This window comes from Podarcis tiliguerta (assembly GCF_965153285.1).
Source record: "Podarcis tiliguerta genome assembly, chromosome: 16".
NCBI classification, from domain to species: Eukaryota; Metazoa; Chordata; class Lepidosauria; order Squamata; family Lacertidae; genus Podarcis; species Podarcis tiliguerta.
The window spans coordinates 18,646,528-18,667,338 of NC_139549.1; the positions used below are offsets into that span (position 1 = coordinate 18,646,528).

The 20,811-nt window shown below is 48.3% G+C and overlaps 1 protein-coding gene across 17 annotated transcripts in view; it reads left to right on the forward strand.

Annotated features, from left to right (window-relative positions):
- The window catches only part of LOC310666458 (semaphorin-4A-like), a 68,231-nt gene that overhangs the window by 11,111 nt on the left and 36,309 nt on the right, over positions 1–20,811 (forward strand). For 4 of the 17 annotated variants that reach the window (XM_083417330.1, XM_083417327.1, XM_083417329.1 and 1 more), the window contains 2 exons: positions 1,020–1,177; positions 14,027–14,120. The gene's annotated coding sequence lies outside the window, so the exon portion shown is untranslated. Of the gene's footprint in view, positions 1–1,016; positions 1,403–12,016; positions 12,151–14,026; positions 14,121–15,306; positions 15,683–20,811 lie in introns of those variants that run through there. The other 13 variants (XM_083417318.1, XM_083417316.1, XM_083417319.1 and 10 more) reach the window with 7 other exon arrangements.

Here is a 20,811-nt window from a genome sequence, read left to right on the forward strand (position 1 = left end):
GACGCAGTTGTCCGCTATGTTCATGCAGAAGGTTGCTAGTTCAATCCCTGGCATCTCCAGGTAGGGCTGAGAGAGAGAGAGACACCCCTGCCTGAAACCCTGGAGAATTATTTAATTATTCCTAAAAAAACACCCATATTTCACAAGAAATACTTGTAACGCAAGAAACTCTGCCAAGTAGGCAAACCATTTCAGGCACCCCATAACAAATAAAACGCAGGCGAAAGAACAGGCAACATCTTCCCCAAAAACAAACAATCCCTCCAAAAAAATTAAATTATGTTTTATTTGTACACATATAGATAAAATATTGTACTTCTTTTGTAATGATCTTGTCTTTTGGGCAAAAAATTTAAAAGGGGCTTTTCTGGTGCCAAGTTGGTGTCAGAGGGTACAGAGGTGCCCACGGACTCCACTTTGGGGACCCTAGCATTAGTATCAATAAAGCCTTTGCAGCTGCTCAGGTCTTTAGGAGAGGGGGAAATTGAAACATCATCTGCCTGTGCAATACACGAGTGGTCTTTGTGTGATGAATTGCACTTCAGTTTCAGTTGAATATTGCACGTGCTTGATTTCGTTTATTTGTAAGCCGCCAACAAACGCGGGGAAGGCTAAAAATACCGAGTCGAAAAATGCATATATGTAATTAAAGTAATTATCTTCTGCACAGTGGGCTCTTCTTCCTCGCTCCCCCAATAAAAACAAGCACCTGCTATCCCTTTGCAAAGAATCTGCAGGTGGTTTGGGGATCCAGGATGCTTATGTTGCCCGTTCATAACTGGGCATGGAATTGTGACTCGGGGAAAACATGATTTACTCGGCACGCTCAGTGTGAAGCTTGATCAAAGGAAACTGCCGGGATCAGATCATTTGCCTTGTTCTGGGCGTGTCGGGGACAAGGGCTGCCTTCATGAGCTGCTCTAATGCCTTGTTGGCTGCTACAGGGAAACATCTGGCTGGGTGGCAGATTTCGTTGGAGAGAGGGCGATGAATTCATGTTCGTCTTTCTCTCTCAGCAGCCACACGATGAGCCCCCTGTGGGGGATGAGCACCCCCATCTGTCCGTCGGTCCGACCCCCACATCTGGAACTTGAACCGGGAATCTCTCGCAGGTCCTTTCTGCACGGCTGACGCTGGAGAGATCTCAAGAGCAGGAGCCCCTGGACCGCTGCTGGAGGTAAGCCGTCGCTATGGCAACGCCAGGGATGTTCGCGGAGCTAGGCTGGCTGTTATGACACAGGGATATGCTTTGACGGAGGGGGTTTTCCTCTCCGCACGGCTGGGAAGAGCAGGTCGGTTTTGTAGCAACCGCAAGTGGACCTGATCTGGGGAGAGTCTGGCGTTGTGCTTCCGATACAACCGAGCCAAGACAATGGAGATCTGGGTTACGCTGAGCCACCAGGTAACATTTCCCCGTCTGAAAGCCATAATTTCTCGTGGAATAATGAGAGGCGTGTGAGTGAGAACATGTGTGTCTCTGGTTTGGCGGGAGCTTCCTTGTTGAAAGCATCAGAAGCAGACACAGAGCCTAGAAGCTTTGCTCTCTTTCCCCCTTCTTGTTCTGAGTGGGCTTCCCAGCCAGGAAACCCTTTAGAGATGTAAATGGAGTGAGACAGGCGTGGATACCCGGCTTTTTCCGCCTTCGCCGGAGCCCTGTAAACGAATGAACCAATTCCACACCGGTTCATTTTCCAAGATCTAACGAGGAAGAATTTAAATGCACGTGCGTCGCATGTCGGGGAGTTTCCCCACACGTTACGTTAAGTTGCGATTGTTGCATGAAATTAAGCGTCGGTGGATTTTCCCCTTCCACAGTCTCTCTGCATGATATTCTGGGTGGATTCCGAAGGAAGCTGGCTTTCCATTTCATGCTTGGGTAGACGGAGCTGGAATTGTGAGGCAGGGGAATGAAGGATGCGGAGGAGAGGAGCAGGTTTAATTTGATAAAGGCTGGGGCTCCTGCATCTGGTCGGATGTGGGAAAATGAAGACAGAGCTCAGTCTGGAATCTTTCCTCTGTGCTTGCAGGAAGGATCCAGCTCTCTAAGCCACATGGTCTGAGATGGTCAAGTAAAGCTGTGTGGGGTGTCAGATATGTGGGTCAGAGAGTGGGTACATCTATCTATATCTATCTAGATCAAGCATCCCCAAACTCAGCCCTCCAGATGTTTTGGGACTACAACTCCCATCACCCCAGCTAACAGGACCCGTGGTCAGGGATGATGGGAATTGTAGTCCCAAAACATCTGGAGGGCCGAGTTTGAGGATGCCTGATCCAAATATAAAATTGTCAAGCACTGCAGTCAGTGGGGGCAGACGATGCGGACTTTTATAGGGGGCAGAATTCACACTAGAGACACCTGAGATGAAGTGTATGTATGCTGTGGTGGGGGGAAACCAGCACAATCTGCCCCCCAAATTCTTTTATGGAGGGAAGGGCTCTTGGAACAAGGGAAAATATGACTGTCCTGTTGACCAAGAAGGAGAGAAAGGGGTACCTGATCCAGCCCTATCCAATAATCCTCTGGGACATACTCTGTGCTCTTGCTTTGCACAATGCCCCCTGCCCTTGAACTCTATGCTTCCTCAGAGCCCTTTATGGGCTTTGGGCTGATTCAAGCAACAGTTTGTGAACCAGGTTCTAAAAGCCTCTTGGTGACTGTAGTGTTGGCTATCAGGATCAGTCATTGTAGGCACCAGCAGAGAGGTGTTTCCAGTGCTCTCAGTGCCCTGGCAGGAGAAGCCAGGCCTTGCTACATCAGGGAAGGGGTAAGAATGATAGAGTTGGAAGTGGGGCTTCCCACAGGTGGGGAGGGCGGCTGCTACAGGCACTTCCGACTGGCTCACAAGCTGCTGTGTGTATTGGCAGTTGAAGTGAAGGTAACAAGGAGCTTCCTCAGGCTTTGCCTGGAGGTTACTCATTTCCATTCCCCTCTTTGCTGGTGGTGGAACTGAAACTTGAAATTAGTTGGTCAGTCGAATCTGGTAGGTTTGTAAGTCAGGGTGTTGTGAGCCCTGACTTGGGTCTATTTTCATAACTCAAACAGAGATAGATTATGAACTGAATATTTTCCGTGCTTGCATGGTTGCAGGACGAAGAGCAGATCAACACCATACTTTTAAAGTACATCAAGTGCACCTTTAAAGTACATGGCTTCCCCAAAAGAACCCTGGGAACCATAGTTCCCCCTGCTTGCAGAGCTACAGTTCCCAGCATCCTTAAGAAGCTGCAGCTCCCAGCATTCTTTGGGTGGAACCATGTGCTTTAAATGTATTTTGGATGTGTGGTGTGGATCTGCCCTAAGCAGCCAGCCCCCACTACCATTGCATGTGCTCAGTTGTTTGCTGCCCTTTAATTTCTAAAGGAAATGAAAAAGTCCCATTTGCACGTGAGAAGTGTTGGTTTTGCTCGAACTATTTGCCAAAGGGAGCCAATTCGTTTGAGCTGTGGCTCCCTGCCAATCTACCGTTGTAAACCTGCAGGCCTCCAGGCCTCTTGATTCAGCCCTTTCCAGGCCATGCCCTTTCCTCAGACCACACCCCTTACCAGCCCTGCTCTACCCCATCCTCAAGTGCTTTTGCCTGGCCAGAATGTGCCCTCGAATTGCTGGAGCGTCTCACTTCCCTAAGGCGAAGGCTAGACAAACACCTGACTTTTGTCCAGCTGAGCGTAGCCTCCTCTACAAGGGCAAGAGCCACATCTGTAGCTCCACCCACTTTTAGCCTCTTGCCTTAATAAAAATAATAATATATATTTTTAAAAATTTATATCCCGCCCTCCCCAGCCGAAGCCAGGCTCAGAGCGGCTAACAACAATAAAAGTAACACAGCATTCTAAAATCAATTCATTCTAAAATCATTCAAAATCAAATTAATGGCAACCATTGGGCTAGAGTTCTGTGAGGATTACCAAAGCAGGGGGTCAGACTGTGCCCTGGCCAAAGGCCTGGTGGAACAGCTCTGTCTTGCAGGCCCTGCGGAAAGATGTCAAGTCCCGCAGAAAAAGCCCTGGCTCTGGTTGAGGCCAGCCTAACCTCCCTGTGGCTCGGGATCTCCAGGATGTTTTTGTTTGAAGACCGTAAGGTCCTCCGTGGGACATACCAGGAGAGGCGGTCCCGTAGGTACGAGGGTCCTAGGCCGTATAGGGCTTTAAAGGTTAAAACCAGCACCTTAAACCTGATCCTGTACTCCACTGGGAGCCAGTGCAGCTGGTATAGCACTGGGTGAATGTGATCCCGCAGCGAGGACCCTGTAAGGAGTCTCACCGCGGCACTCTGCACCCGCTGGAGTTTCTGGGTCAGTCTCAAGGGCAGCCCCACGTAGAGTGAGTTACAATAATCAAGTCTGCCTTGCCCCAAACTGGCAGGTAGCCCCCAGATGGCTGCAGAGGAGGGGATGTGGCCCTCAAGCTGGAAAGCACATGTAATAATAAGCAATCCGGGAAGGGTGAATCAGGAGATGTGACGCTGCAACGCGAGGGGAGGAAAAGAGCAGCATGTGATGCAGCCTTTGCAAGATGCATTTGGGTAACGCAAGCACGGAGCTCCGAAGATACTTTGAAGCCCTCTAATAGGAGAGGGTTTTCCTCATGGTTTATTATGCTGGATTCGTAACACATTGAGCAAATGGTGAGGAGGTTGTTTCGCTCATCCCTTCTCATTACAGAGCTGAGCGCTCTCGCTCTCTTCTGTGCAGGATCTGCCCATCAGCTGCCTTTCCCCCCCTTTATGGGAGGGGGATGGAGAATAACAGGGGCTTTTCCTCTGCAAGAAGGCCGTCCTTCCTTCCATTATGGATACATTACTCTCTATTCTATGGGTATAACAACCAGCATTTGTGCATCGTATTTTAGAAGTGCAGCAGGCTCCTGTCACTCTTACACCAGTTCTGGTCTTCCTGTTATCCCCATATTCCAGGTGGAAGACTGAGGCATAGTTCCCAGTGCAAGGGAACCTTGTTTGTAGCAGAGGCAGGGTTGCCAACATTTTTATTGGCCCTTGTTCCTCTCCCTTTAGCAGCAGAAATTAAATAGCTGCTGGCATGCTGAAATCTAGCAGGCAGACCTCTTCCTGGCATGGAGGTTTTCAATGGGGAAAGGCTTCAAACCTGATAAATTGATGCATGCTGACAGCTGCCAAGGGCGCAAAAGGGGAGCCAGATTTCTTCTTTTTGCAAGACTTGGCATTTGCACCAGGGGACTCTGAAGTTTGTGGCCACACTACCAAGCCTTTTGAATCGGAACTTGCAGGAATACCCCCCGAAGGCTAAAAATACACTAGCTGAAAACTTTGAGCTGAGCCTTGATGGTTTGCCCTGGGAAGGAGGAATGCCTTTTAACATCCTTTCCTGTGGCAGGGGCCCAGCCCAAAACAATGGCAAGTGGTTCAAAATGCTGTGCGGCCCTGTTTCTCGGCCAATGGTGCACGACAGACTGTGAAATCCGGCCGGGACTAACCTAGTTTTCCTGCGTTACTACAAGGAACTTTCTGTCTTGCTTCTGGGACAGGCTCTGCTCCCTTCCCCCCGCCAACCTCTGAGCTCCCCCCCCCCCCGCCTTCCAGACAATGTGCTCAGCGATTCACATCCTCCATGAGGCCTTCTCAGAGGAAAAGCAGTGGCTGGTTTGGGGCTGGGTTGCCGCCAAAGCTCAGGGCGTTTGGCCTTCATCTGACAAGGAGCACAATGCAAACCCCTCACCCCACTTACGGTGTCAGAGAGATGGCGAAGTCTGGAGTCCGCGCTGTTCCCATCTAGGTGGACACTGAGTTAGGAATGCTTCTGAAATTCCCCTCATCTGACTTTTGGATTGGATTGGAGAGTTCTGGGTGGCATTAAAAACACTCATTTTGTCCTATTTATATACAATGTCCAAACCATGCTCAGTCTGCTATCCCTTTCAGTTCCTCTGGGACTTTCTCCCCCAGTCCTCTGAAAGTGTATGTTGCAATACACAAAACACCGACTCTGGACAAGGGCCGTAGCCCAATGATCTGGGAGAGCATGAGACTTTTAATCTCAGGCTTGTGGGTTCAAGCCCCACGTTGGGCTAAAGGTTACTGCATTGCAGGGGGTTGCACTCTCGTGGTCTCTTCCAACTCTACAATTCTATGATTCTGTGCAGGAGGACCTCGGTTCCATCCCCAATGGCATCTCCAAGTAGGGCTTGGGAAAAGTCTCTGTACGAAACCCAGGCAAGTCACTGCCAGGCAGTGCAGGCACTACTGAGCTAGAGGGACCAATGATCTGACTTGAGAGCCAGTGTGGTGTAGTGGTTAAGAGCGGTAGTCACGTAATCTGGGTAACCGGGTTCGCGTCTCCGCTCCTCCACATGCAGCTGCTGGGTGACCTTGGGCCAGTCACAGTCTCTCAGCCCCACTCACCTCACAGAGTGTTTGTTGTGGGGGAGGAAGGGAAAGGAGAATGTTAGCCGCTTTGAGACTCCTTAAAGGGAGTGAAAGGTGGGATATCAAATCCAAACTCTTCTTCTCTTCTTCTAAACAGCTTCCAGACCATCTTGGTATGAGGACACTGCAACCACATCAAAATTCATTGGGTGCAGTTAAAAAAAAAAAGCTGCAGCTGAAAAGTTGTGGCACAGGGTCCAAATCTGGAATGAACTTGAGAAATCATTCTAGTTCAACCAGCATTTGAGAGGCATGGAACGCTGGGCAGATCAAGAAAGGAATGGGTTGCAAATTTGCCGATATGCATGTATATATTCTCATTTGACTAAGGCTGGAGCGGACAAAAACATTTTTTCTTTACCCAGACAATTGGAAGCAGTTTGAAATAGTCTCTCTGTGTTCATGGTTTGTGCTGGAAGGGTTCCCAAGCTTTATTGCACCCGGAGGCATATTTTGAAATCTAAGGAGCTGGTGTGGGCTGCTGCCCATTTCATGGACAAAAAAAATCTTGTGATACTCAGGACCCTTCCCCCAAAGCAAAGCACTATACCCCACTCCCTGCCCCAAATAAAGCACAGACAAAACAGCAAGCAACACCTCCCCCGAAAGATTGCATTTGGTCCCTGGACTAAATGCCCTCATTACTAAATGCCCCTCATTTAGAAAGTCTCTGCATGCAGAAATCTAGCCTGCCATGTTCCAGCTTTGCCTCTTCCCTGAAGCATTTGTTTTCTGCGTGTGGGGAGGAATTCTTTGCAGAGAGTGTTCCATCAAATGAGATCTCCCCCCTCTTCATTCAGAAGTGGTACAGCTTGGACACAGGTTGAGAACTCCATGAAAATGAGACTCAAGTGAGAAGGAGATATGGTGAATGCCTGACTCTGTAGAGCAGGAGTGAGGGACCTTTAGCCTGCCAGATGAGGCTGAACTAAAACTCCCATCAGTCTCAGGAAGCATAAGCAATGGCCAAGGATGATGGGAGTTGTGGTCCAGCAACATCGGGGGGGGGGGGCCTTAGATTCCCCACACCTTCCGTAGAATGTACTAGTTGAGAGCAATGGAGTTGAAATGGGCAGTGTCAATACCATCTGTGGAACTCACCTTCAAGAGTTAAAAGAAAGTCCTTCTTCACAAAGCACTTAGTTAGACTATGGAACTCCCTCCCACAGGAGGCAGTGGTGGCCACTGATTTGGATGGCTTCAAAAGAGGATTGTTCAGATTCATGGAGGAGAGTCGGCTAACGATGGCTCCTAGCCATGATGTCTATGCTCTGCCGCCACAGTTGGAAGAAGTAATGCTTCTGAAAACCAGTCACTGGAAGCCACAGGAGGGGAGAAGGCTCCCGTGCTCAGGTCCTGCTTACTGGTTTCCCCTCATATCTTTGGTTGGTCACCATGAGAACAGGATGCCAGACTAGATGGGCCAATGGCCTTAAGTTCTTATTCTCCACTTTCCCCTTGATTTCGCTAACCAGCCAGGTGCAAAAAGCCACAAGAGCGAGTTTCCTCACAAGTGTTGAGAACCTTTTGAATGTTCGCCAAGGAAGGGACGCTCCTCCACCCCTGCAAAAAAAAAGGGGGGGGGGAGTATGGTATAATAGAGTCTCATGACAAAATAATTACAGTGTTCGATCAATTCGAGGAGATCTGCATTGGAGCCAAAACTGAGACACACATGAGTGGTAATGGACACAATTAGTTTTAGCCTTGATAAAGTGCGTAGGGTGATCGTCACTCCATCCGGTTTCCTCTACCTGGGAGCAGCTCTACAGGGTCTTTGTTTTGTTTTGTTTTTTTAAAGGCTTTCCCCCAGATGTGTTCTGTGAGATTCTTTCACCCACAGATGCCCATCCTGAGACCTTCTGCATACAAATCCAGCAATCTACAGCTGCACCACGGCTCTCTGCAAAGGGTCCTTATATACTAAATGATGATGATGATGATGATGATGATGATGATGATGATTTATTTATACCCCGTCCATCTGGCTGGGTTTTCCCAGCCACTCTGGGCAGCTCCCAATAGAATATTAAAAACACACTAAAACATCAAACAGTAAAAACTTCCCTAAACAGGGCAGCCTTCAGATGTCTTCTAGAAAGTCAGATAGTTGTTTATTTCCTTGACATCTGATGGGAGGGCGTTCCACAGGGCGGACCCCACTGCCAAGAAGGCCCTCTGCCTGGTTCCCTGTAACCTCACTTCTCGCAGTGAGGGAACCACCAGAAGGACCTCGGAGCTGGACCTCAGTGTCCAGGCTGAACGATGGGGGTGGAGACGCTCCTTCAGGTATACTGGGCTGAGGGCGACACCCCTACCTGCCAAATTCCTCTCGCCAGGTCCCACGATCACCACCAGGTCTCTTGAGGCTCAATCTTTGAGATTCCTGAGACGGAGCTAAGGGCGGGGTCTCAGTTTTGGGGGACGAGCCTGATGGGGCGTAGCAGCAAGTAGCACTTGCACTCTCAAGGGAGGCGCTTGGTGGTGATGGACATGAAGTGAAGAGGGAAAGCTCTCTGACCAAGCAGAGAATTGCCTCTTCCCTTGGCAGTATACCTAAGGACTGATCCCTGAATTGGTGTCAGTAGTGCTCTTGTGCTGAACTGTCTGGAATGCCAGAGGATCTGGGTGTCTGCCGACCTATTCTCCCCCATGGTGCCCTCCCTCCCCGCCTGTCTTTCTTCCCCATATTTGAAGCACACCCATGTTTTTGTTCGCTTGTGTTGTGCTGATGGATCCACTACTGTTGAAACTCCCAGGGTTGGGTTGAACGAAAGATTTCCCCCTAGCTGAGATATTTCTTCTGATAACCTGCTAGGTGAGATACGCCCGCCCACCTAAGCCCCACCTTGGGGTGCAGTGAGTGGAGGCATTCCAGGCGAGGTTCCAAAAGAGAGCATGAGCCAGTCAACATAACGGCACTTATTTATTTTACTGTGTTTTGTAAAATTTGTACGCCGCTTAATTGCAAGGGGAAAAACCCTTGAAGAGGTTTGCCAAAAGAACGAACAGTAAAACTATCAATAAAAACTGCTATTTGAAACATTCAAAGAGTAATTAAAATTCACAATGAGCCTCGTTAAAACACCTGTCAACATTCTACGTATCTGAGTAGGCTTGCCTGACCAAAAGCTCTTTCAGCATTCCTCACCTTCCCTTGCCTTTTTTTGGTTTTAGAATTGCCCTCCACCCCACTCTTCCTCCATAATTGATTCAGATCAGTTTGTTCAACATGGATGCCTCTGGGAAGCTCCAGGGCCAACCGGAAGGTGGGCGGAGAGACAGGGGACTCTCTTGTGTTCGGGCCCAGAGTCAGCAGAGGCTCCAAAACCTGCACTTTATTTTTAATTATTTTAAAAAGCAAGTTTCTAGTCCTCATAGAACAAAAGTTATGAAGCAAAATTTTCAGGTGTCGCTTGAAGCGATTGCTTTGTGAGGAAGGAGCCCGCTACTGTGTTTTTAGACAATGCGTAAATTGACAGATAAAACTGATGCGGGGAATTGGACTAGATGACCCAGATCCCTTCCAATTCTAAAATTCTATGATTCTGTCGCGAAAGATCAGTCTTACACACACACCAGGAAGACCTCAAAGCAGCTTCAAAATGAACCAGGAAGTCCAGATGATGGAGAAAGGGCTTAATGGTTTGTTTTGGGTCTTGCTTGGCAAGTCTGTCTCTTTCTCTAGATTCAGACAGTGGAGAAGGGATTGCCTAGTTTATTTTGAAGCTGGTTTTTTTTGGGGGGGGGGGGGGTTTAATCTTCCCTGGAAATGAAATTGTGGCCTGGAGAACAGAATCCCTGTGACTTGAGCAAAATTGTGTCCACCCAAAACCAAAAGGCAGGAGCAAAGACAGGCAGTCTCGCTGTTTCGAATTCAGGTTTGATTTCATTCAGATTTTCCATTCATATATGCATGTTTATTTCTTTTCTACCAACATATGCATTTTATGCACACCTTCCCCTAATATAGGCATCTTGCACACATTATTTGCTTGGAGAACTGAATCCCAGGATTTGGGGAAGTGTGAATTTCAAAGGATAGCCGAGTTTTGGTTTACCTTGCATTTCGGGAAGTGCAGATTAGGTGGGTTCCCCCTTAAAATATGAACCAACTCAAATCTCTCTCCCTCTTCCCCACTCTGTCTTCAGAAGCAGCAGGGTGTTTGGAAACTGTCCATCAACACAATTCTATTTAGAACTTAAGAGTGTTTAATCAGATGAACACTTGCGTCCTGATTGTGCGCATGTTTTCTTAGGAGCAAGTGTATACAAGATTGATGTCAAACAGGAAAAGTTGTCTTTCCTGTCTGTCTTTCATCCTTGGACATGGGATTGTGCCTGTAAACTTATGTGGACTTACTCTGGAGTAGGGATGTGGGGGAAATTTGATTCAGATCTCATTTGAAGCTGTATCAATCAAATTCACACTATCTGAAACAGTACCGGCAGTCCTGTATAGGGAAGCTTTTAATGTATGATGTTTTACTGTGTTTGGTGTTTAAATTTGTTGGAAGCTGCCCAGATAGGTAGCACAACAACAACAATAACAACAACAAACAAAACACAGTTGTCCTTTGAAATTTTCGCGTACAGTGGTACCTCGGGTTACAGACGCTTCAGGTTACAGGCTCCGCTATCCCAGAAACAGTACCTTGGGTTAAGAACTTTGCTTCAGGATGAGAACAGAAATCGCGTGGCGGCAGCGGGAGGCCCCATTAGCTAAAGTGGTACCTCAGGTTAAGAACAGTTTCAGGTTAAGAACGGACCTCCAGAACGAATTAAGTTCTTAACTTGAGGTACCACTGTATCTGAAATTATTATGCAGTTCACCAACCGAGAAATGCTTACAAAAACACATCTATTAGGGGAAATTGTGAGTAAAAATGAATACATTGTGTTAGAGGAAATTTGCTTGCAGAATGTGTACATTAGTTAAAACAGCATACAGTATAAAAATGTGTTTATTGGAAGAAATTTGCAGTAGAATGCTGATGAATTTTCCTGACATGTTGCTGCAAAATGTGGAGGCCTGAGTTTAAGACTGGAAAAATTAGAACCCGGGAGAACTGAAATGGACAGATCCTTTCTGTCCTTACACTGGAGTAAACCCCACTGACGTCTGTAGAATTGCTTTTCCCCAAAAGGCTGAACAGCGACAACATCGTTTATTTCCAGGGGGACGTACCAGAAGACAGGGGATGCCCTTAAGAATCCGGGGCAGGTGGCATTCATGGCATGAACATTTGGAGAATAGTAGGAAGAGCTAAAGCTCAGCTGTAGAGCTCATGTTTTGCCTGGGGTCTCCAGGCTAGGGCTAGGAATGCCGCCTTTCTGCAACGCTGGAGAGGTTTTATTTTCACCCTTTTAGTTGATGAGCTGCTTCACGAGCATTTTGTTTCGGTTAACATGCCCCAATCTTCATGGCATCAGGTTGATCAACTTGATTTTTCATTATCGTTTGAGGAGCATGCATGACCTCTTTTTCGAAGCCATAGCCTATTCAAAACCTAATCTTGTGTTGGTGGGGAGTCCATCTGGAGTGGGTGACTTCCAACTTTTAAAAACACATGTCATTGTTGCCCAAGTTGCTTCCCAGTGCTGCTGCCATTGGTTGCCACTGGTTGATGTCACAGACAAGATGAGCACCAAAGGGCTGGGTCTTAGTGACAGGGGTCAGAGCAAGGATAGCTGCAAAGCAGGGGAGCAAAGCAGGCGGAAGACAGAGAAATGAGCCTGAGGGAAGGGTAAGTGGTGAAGGAGAAGAACTTGTGGCCGGACAGGGGAAAGAGCAATTTAGCCTGGGGAGGTAGGCAAAGGGGATGTGAGGGCCTGGGGAAAAGCCATTTAAAAGGATGAGCAAAGAAGGCAGAAATATTTGCCCTGTAGATTTCTCTCCGCCCCCCCCCCCAAAAAAAACCCCAGCAGGTTCTGGGTCTATTCTGGAAATGCTGCTGCCCTCCCTTCAGAAACCATGTTTTAGGTGAGGAGGACGATTTCTCCTCCTGCAGGAGGACAGTTTTTTCATCCATTTGCATATAAATTCATGTTCTTTGTACTATGCTGATTTGTTTTTCCTTTGGGAATACAGTGGTACCTCAGGTTAAGTACTTAATTCGTTCTGGAGGTCCGTTCTTAACCTGAAACTGTTCTTAACCTGAAGCACTGCTGCTGCTGCCGCGCCGCCGGAGCACGATTTATGTTCTCATCCTGAAGCAAAGTTCTTAACCTGAGGTACTATTTCTGGGTTAGCGGAGTCTGTAACCTGAAGCGTATGTAACCTGAAGCGTATGTAACCCGAGGTGCCGATGTAGGTGTGTTACTAATCCTCCACACTGAGAGCTTGTTTTGGTTGCAAAGGCAGTTGCGGATTCTCCAAACATATAAGCAACATTGTCCAGGGATCTTCTCTGCATCTCCACGCCTCTAAATACATCCAGAGAGTCCTGTGGGTGGCATCTGAGAGGCTTGTGGTTTAGGGTTCCTGAGCTTTCTATAGACAAGCGCTGGAAGCCTCTGGTAAAGGAGGCATCTAACTACCCAAGAGCCATGATTTCTGTTGCCGTAAATTGGCTGTCTTTAGGATTCCGTAGGACATTTCCTTAGATTCCCAATGTGGTGCCCATGAGCATCTTGGCACCCTCGAAACTCCCCCCCCCCATTGGCACATGAGTAGGCGCATTACATCTCCCAATTTGTAAAAATTGGGTTTCATTTAATTTATTTTTGTGGGTGGCACTGGGCTGGCTGGAAAGTGCATATATACAGTATTGTCCGGCCTCCTTACCTACTTTCTCCACAATGCCTCTGGGCTCCACATGTGAGTCTCCTTTGTTTTGTTGCATGGTGTGTATTTTGTTTGGTTTGGTTTTATTTCGCTTGGTTTGAAGGTATTGTTCCTTTAGGATGATTGTTCAGTTGAGGGGAGTGTTTGTTTTGGGGGTGGGTTGCCTGTTTTATTGGGCTCTGTGTTACTTGCTTTGGAGGGTGTGTAGGGTTTTGTTTTGTTTTTAACCTAGGCTGATCCACACTTACCTTTTGCCTATGTTTTCATGCACAGAGCCACACTTTAAAGCTCTGTATACAATTGCTCTTTGTTTTGCTCCAGAGCTTTCCTAACAAAAACTGTTCTTTAGTGCTCAATCAGACCAAACAGCAATTCGGGTTTTCCACATGTAGCTCCGATTCAGCTTTAAAGAGCAAGTTTTTGCAGGAAAAGCTCAGGAGCAAAAATGAAAAAGAAAAAGGGAGCTCAGACACAGAGCTTTAAGACTCGAACTGAGTCTGGAAAGAGCAGAGCAAAAGGTAAGTGTGAAAAAGTCCCTAGTTTTGTTGTGTGGATGTGTCTGAACATCACCACTTATTTGTCTGTGAAATGCGTATTTTGTGCTGCCCATGCCTGTTTCTTAGATTTCCAAATGTACCCCCAAGCCCCACAAAAGAGGTGAAGACCCCTGACTCTTTGGGCCTCCATTCATTGATATAACAGCCTTTTACTGGAATCCTTTTGTAAGCTGTATTTTGAATTAACATGTTCTACAATATGTGGGAGAATGGGGGGGGGGGGAGAGAGAGACTCACGCAGCTAAAGCTTTGAAAACAACCCGTCCTTCTGTTTTTCAGAGAGAATTCTGGAACTGAGTCGTTGCTCTTCTTGTGTGTCCTTGATCTTACTGTGCCTAGAGACGCAGCTGTCAAATGAACAGGGGTTTATGAGGTAATTAACGGTGATGGGGTGGAGAGAAACAGATCCTTAGTTGTGACGCTATTGTCTTCCCATTTTGAAATAAGAATAGTTATAATAATACAGCCAAACTTCCCCCCTCCCTGGTGAGGCTGTCATGTGAAGATGGATCATGCATGGTTTGTTTATTTACCTGATCGGTTTCTTTTCATAGAAAATAAACACACACACACCATTTTTGTTCAGCTCTAGTTACCTTGGCTTGCCAACTTTTGTCCTTGCCTCTGCTCCTGTGCTGTTTGAAACAGCTTGACACACTCGCAGAAATTAAACAGGTGCAGCTTTTCCTCGTATAGCTTCCTCTCGCCATGCCAGGGAAAACTTTTGCCTGCTGAATTTGTGCGTGGAGCAGGCAGAGGAGCAGGGCGAACAGAGCAGTGCGAAAAAAGTTGACTACCTGAATGCCAGGCCAAACAGGAAGGTGTGAGAACAGTTCTGAATGGCTTTCCTTTCTGAAGGACCCTCTAGGGAAAGGGAGTTCCATGCTTATGGGACAACTACTGGAAATCCTCCAAGAACTGGGAATCTGGTGGATGTGGGGTGTGTTCATGTGACCACCTTTGAGTACACTGAAGCTGTTCCTCCCCCTGGTGCATTTCACAGCTCTCCCTTCCCTAACCTGTTCACATCAGCACAGCTTCATTAATGTCAGAATCATTCCTTTGGTGCTCACCTTAGCAGGTGAGGTCTCCCCCCCCTGCACAGGTGTTCCCACTTTGGCTGGAGACCAAATAGGAATGGCTTAAGGACTCCAACCACTCTGAAGCTGGTTTGAGAAACAATGCGTCAAACGGTGTCATGTTATTTTAGAACAAAGCACAGGATACATATGAATTTTGGATTGTATTCTGCGAGCACAGGAGCACAGCGAATGCACAGCAAACAGGAATGTGAAAACAGCCTTGGTCTGCAACCTGCCCCCTGGCACTGACCCACCCGACTGCTTCAGGAAGGCCTTCACGGGAACTTTCTCAGTCCAAAAGCAGCTCAATATCCCCCTCCTTGAGTGGTGTGCGAAGCAGCTTGTGGGAGGCGGGCACCGCCTTTGCTGCTGAAGGAAAGGCCCCTGGATGTGTTGAGACTCGCTGCCTGTGTTGCTCCACCAAGGAGAGAGAACGAGAGGATGGGGTGGACTTTCTGGTTTCCTGACTCACAGCGAGTGACAGCAGCAGCCCGCTCTCTCTGGGGAGAGCATTCTGGGCACTTTCCAGTCAGAACGGGGTTCCAGCAAAGGCACAGCTCTGGAGGAGGAGGAAGAGTAAGAAGAGAGCCATTTATTTGCAAGAAAACAGACTGGAGTTTCCTTGAGCCAGGAAGCCAGGTCTTCAGCTGGGAGAGCTGCCTGGGGAGATTGTGGCTGAGGGGGAACGTTGCCTGCCTCGGTCCAAGAGGCTACTGGAGAACTGGTTTGGCCCAGAAGTCATCATTGCTCCAGCCAGCCAGCCAAGGCCTCCATCGCCAAAGGGTGGATTCATTTGCTGTTCCACAGAAGGATGCCCACAAATGCAGCCTGGCCTCCACACCCTCCCGGAAAGGTAACAGATGCCCCCTCCTCTTACTCAGTCTTCGCTGGGTGAGCAAGTTGGACATTTGTGTTTTGTGGCGCTGTCAGGGCAGGACTTATGGCAGAGGTCCAGGGCCCCACTCAGCAAGAGGGCCTGCCAAATGCAGCAGGGCCGGCCTGCCACACTTCAAGGTGCGCTGCCATCTTAACAAGAGCATGCTTTTAAATCCAGAGTCTGAAATGACCCCGGTGCACCACTGTCCATGTTGCCAAGTCACAGGGTTTGAGTTCTAGGTGGCTTTTGGTCTGGCATGGGAGGAAGACTGGGCTTCATGGTAATGGCCCCTCTTTCCTGAGCCAGCTGTGGGATTTGTGGGAGGGGGCCGCAGCCAATGCACCCTCCTCAAGGGAGCCCCTTCCACCTACAAAGTGCAGGCAGGCATGTGATCTGAGGTTTCCTGAACCTTGCAATGCTGAGGGGGAAGTCTATCAATGGCCATGTTGGCTCTGCTCTGCTTCCACGGTCGGAGGCAGTAATGCTTCTGAATGCCAGTTGTGGGCGGGAGAAAGTGCTCTTGTTCGCGTGTCCTCCTTGGGGGTTTCCCATTGGAGATCTGATTGGCCACTGTGAGGACAGGATGCTGGGCTTGATGGACCACTGACCTGATCCTGCAGGCACTTCTTATGCTCTTATGATAATGGAGGGTGGGAGGGCTGTCCTCTTCCCAGTCCTAGCAAACATCTAGTGTCCCCCTTCATTGTGGCATTTTTTGTCCTCCTGGGGCCTTCCAGATGTTGTGGACTGCAGCTTCCATCAGCCTCAGTGGTCAGAGGTGATGACAAATGGTCATTTCCAGAGGATAATGCTGGGGGATGTCGTTCAGCCCCATGGTGCCTTCAGTGTGGAGTTCCTCAGTGCTCAAACTTATCGCCCATGCTGTTTAACTGCATCTACATGAAACCACTGAGTGGGGTCATCTGGAGTTTTGGAGTACATTGTCAGCAATATGCTGGTGACTCATAGTTCTACTTCTCCTTTTCTTCTGCAGCTGTGGCCATGGATGTGGTGGACCATTGTTTTGCCTTGGTCATGAACTGGATGAGAGTCAATAAACTGAAGCTCAATCCAGATACGACTGAAGCACTGTTAGTGGGTGGTTCCCTAGACCAGATGGATGGGAGACGGCCTGCTCTTGATGAGGTTACACTTCCTCTGAAGGAGCAGGTATGTAGCTTGGAGGTGGATGTGGATCCATTGCTGTCGCTTGAGGCTCAAGTGGCCTTAAGGGCACGGAGTGCCTTCCATCAGCTTTGGCTGGTGGCCCAGCTACACCCCATCTGTTGCCTATGTAACCTGCAGGTTACATTATGGCCATGTGTAATGCTGTGTACATTGTGCTGCCTCTGAAGATGGTTCGGAAACTTCAGCCAGTGCAGAATTTGGCGGCCAGGTTGCTCACTGATGCAAAACTGTTTGAGCATATAATGCCATTCCTAGCCCAACTGCACTGGCTGCCAAATAGTTTCTGGGCCCAATTCAAAGTACTGGTCTTGACCTATAAAGCCTTAAATGGCTCAGGACCGCAATACCCCAAGGACCGCCTCTCCCCATATGAACTGGACCCTGAGCAGCATCCGAGGCCCTTCTTTGTGTGTCTCCTCCACAAGAGGTCTGGAGGGCAGCAACACAAGAAGGGGCCTTTTCTGTGGTGGCTCCCCGTTGGTGGAATGCCCTCACCAGGGAGACTCGCCTGACGCTTTCACTACATATCTTTCGGTGCCTGTCGAAAGCATCCCTCTTCACCCAGACCTATGGCTGATTAAACCATCTGTGGCCTTTTAAAAGTTTTTGAAGGGGCTGTTACTGTTTTTCTTTCTGCGGGCTGTTATTATTTTATGTATTTTGTGTTTTTATCCTGTAAACTGCCCTGTGATCTTTGGATGAAGGGCAGTGTATAAATTTAATAAATGAGAAAAATAAGAAAAATCCATCTATATGGGTTCTTTCCCATTCTGTATAAAGTTAATGGTGCAGTGGGGAGTCTAGGCCACGTTCATACCATACATTTAAAGTACTATGATGCCGCTTTAAACAGTCATGGCCTCTCCCCCCCCCAAAGAATTCTGGGTATGGAGAGTTGTCAGGAGGCCCCCTATTCCTCTCCCTGAGCTACAATCCCCGGAGTTCCCTATAAAAGGGGATTGACTGCTAAACCACTCTGGAAAAATGTAGCTCTGTGAGGAGAACAGAGGTCTCTTAACAACTCTCAGCACTCTTCATGAACTACAGTTCCCATCATCCTTTGAGAGGAGACCCTGACTGTTCAAAGTCGTATATAAGTGCTTTAAATGTATGATGTGAATGTGGCCCTAGTATTTTGGTAGCCGTTAGTACAGAGCCATAGGGTAAAATTTATTCTAGGTTGGCATAGAATACAGACGTGACTTCATCTAGAAACCTCATTTCCCCCTTCTTCTACTTCTGCTTGGGCTCTGTAAACTCCCTACCCACGCTCCCACTGTGGGCATGCCACTTCTCAGAAGCATCACACTATTTGCCCATCTGTTCAGAAATTTTGTTATTACTAAGCAGACGGCCCCAAAATATGGTGAATCTGGCTCCCCTTTGCTTATGCTCCCAGTTATGTCAGTACAGATACTCTAGATTTGCCCAATTCAGTTGTAGAGTTTGTCATAATGTTGTGCGTAAGCCCCCTGCCCCTGCTGGAAAAAAGCTGTATAATTGTGGCAGTTTAGAACTGTTTTTTCTTTAGGGTTGTTTTCTGAGTACATTGGCAATTACGCTGTGTGCTACTTTTCTGGTATCCTTTGAATGCTGCGTTTTTTACAGCTGCTGTTCATGAACTTTGAGCACAGAAAAAGTCGGAATCACAAGACAAGATAGTTTTGGGCTTGGCAGAAGCAGCTGGGAGAGTCAATGACCTCCCAAACTTTTCCCCTCTGGATTTAACACTTAATTTACTGCCCAAGGAAAATATAAAACAAGGGTTCTTTTATAACCACAAAGTCCGGGCATCAGAGTGTATGGGAACAAGTAGGAGGAGAGGGAAATAAGATGGAGAGAGAGGAAAAACTAGGCTGCCAATTTTACTAACTGGTTCAGGGATGAGTAGGTTGCTTGCTCTTCAGCAAAGGAAATGTGCCAAATGTGGCATGTTTCCTCTCTTCCAAATAGGCCACAGTTATTCCCATTTTGTGAAAGTGTCAGAGAGGATCATTTGGCCAGGACTGTACAGGGCAGTCTTTGTCAATCTAGATGTTTCAGATTGCAAGCCCCCGTCCAAAACATCTGGAGGGCACCAGGTTGGCAACGGCTGATAGGAGTCCTTGACAGATTTGCAGCACCAGCAAAAGGAACCTAAGTTTTTTTCCAGGGCTAGGTATCTGCCTCAAGGTTTAAAGTTTGAAAGCAGGGAGAGAAAGGATGAGTGTGAGAAAATGCATGTAGTGTTTTCACATACCTGAGCTTCACATTTGCTTTTGGGCTTCTTTGATGCTATTTATGTATACACGCGACTGTAGTTAATGCAGCAAAAGGGTGTATATAACAAGAATAAGTGTTTTGGCCAATGTATCCGAAGCTCCAGGGGATGGCCAGGAAATTCATGGCTTTGCTGCCCTCTGGATGTTGTGAACTACATCTTCCACTGGTTTCCATGTGGGGATGATTTAATACATGTACATTATCGTTACATTTAAAGCATTTATATCTTGCATTCGTGCCTTGATATGAGCCACCAACAATAGACAGATACTGAAACTGACCCACACTGACATTGGCTGTAGCTTCAAAAACTTGTGCTTGAGCCTTGCTTTTTCCTCCTCCCTCTCATTCCTTTCTCCTCATGTGCCATGCCTTATTGTGAGCCTCTTGGAAGTGATTTTTGTAAGCTGCTCTTGAGAGCCTTTGTGGCTGAGGGACATGGCATAAACGCTGTGAATCAATGAATCGATAACACCTGGATGAACTGTCTTAATTGTTATAAGGAGGGAGGCAGCCCTCTCTCTCCCTGCAATTCCGGGTTCAGACACGGCCCCAGCCTAATTCTGCTGGCCCAGCTCAAGTTCTCCATTCATAGGACAAGTGAATGTTAAGCAGAAGTGGAGTCTGGTGCCTTGTGGGTGAAAATGTCCCATGGTGATGATGGCGAGAGCTCTGGTGTGTGTTTGTGATGGCCTGGGAATCCGATTCAGAGGCTGAACTGGAGGAATCCCAGCCTGCACAGGAGTCCCTGCCTCCAGGGCCGGCTGAACTGGGGCAGGGCCTTGATTCTGAAGCGCCTGCACCTGTACCGGATCCTCAGGAGCAGGCACCAGGTGAATCCACTCTGGCTCCGGAGGTGGTTGAGGACTCAGTGCCTACAGGCGAGTCTCCCCCTGGGTCCAGTAACCCTTCAGCCTCTCCTGAACTGCAGAGGCTCAGGGCAGAGAGGCGAAGGGAACTAGTTTCTCCCAGGAGGAGTGCTCGCCTTAAGGCCAGGAGAGGCGGGCCTCCTGGGGGCCGGGACCGCCCCTGGCCTCAGAGAAGATAAAGGCCAGTCGGCCCGGTCCCAGGTTGCGGGAGCAACATCGTTGAAGAGCTGTTTCGGCCAGCATCCAGTCCTGTTCCCCCAGAGTTCCTGTCCTTGCCCGGCTCCTCGCTGTGGACCCCGCTTTGCCCGTGCAGGACTGTCTGCCGACCCTCGACTCAGGTCCTGGACCTCGCCCCACAGTAACCTCCCCCCTGGACCAGCACAGTGTTTGTGTTTCTGCGGTGCTTGACTAGAAAGAGCCTCAGTGGGAGGGCTGCTCTTACTGAAAGAGAAGAAGATGGGCATGGAGAAAGCACCAGAAGAAGGGAGTGATGGAAGTGTGGCTGAGGGGACACGTGGGGAGCCAGCCTGTTCCCTGGGAAGAACAGCAGAGCTGGGCAGGAGAAGAACAGAGGTACCCAGAGCAGAAGGAAGCCCATCCACGTGCTGTTTCAATTCTGGGGGAAGAATGAGAAGTGCTAGAAGAAGAGATACAGGAACGCACCATGAATGCCTCCCTTGTTCTCTTATCCTGGCAATGGTGTCCACCTGAAAGGTGCCAGTACTGAGTTCCAATGAGTTCCAGCTTGGGGAAGAAAAGCCCTGAGAAGGATAGATATTTTTGTTG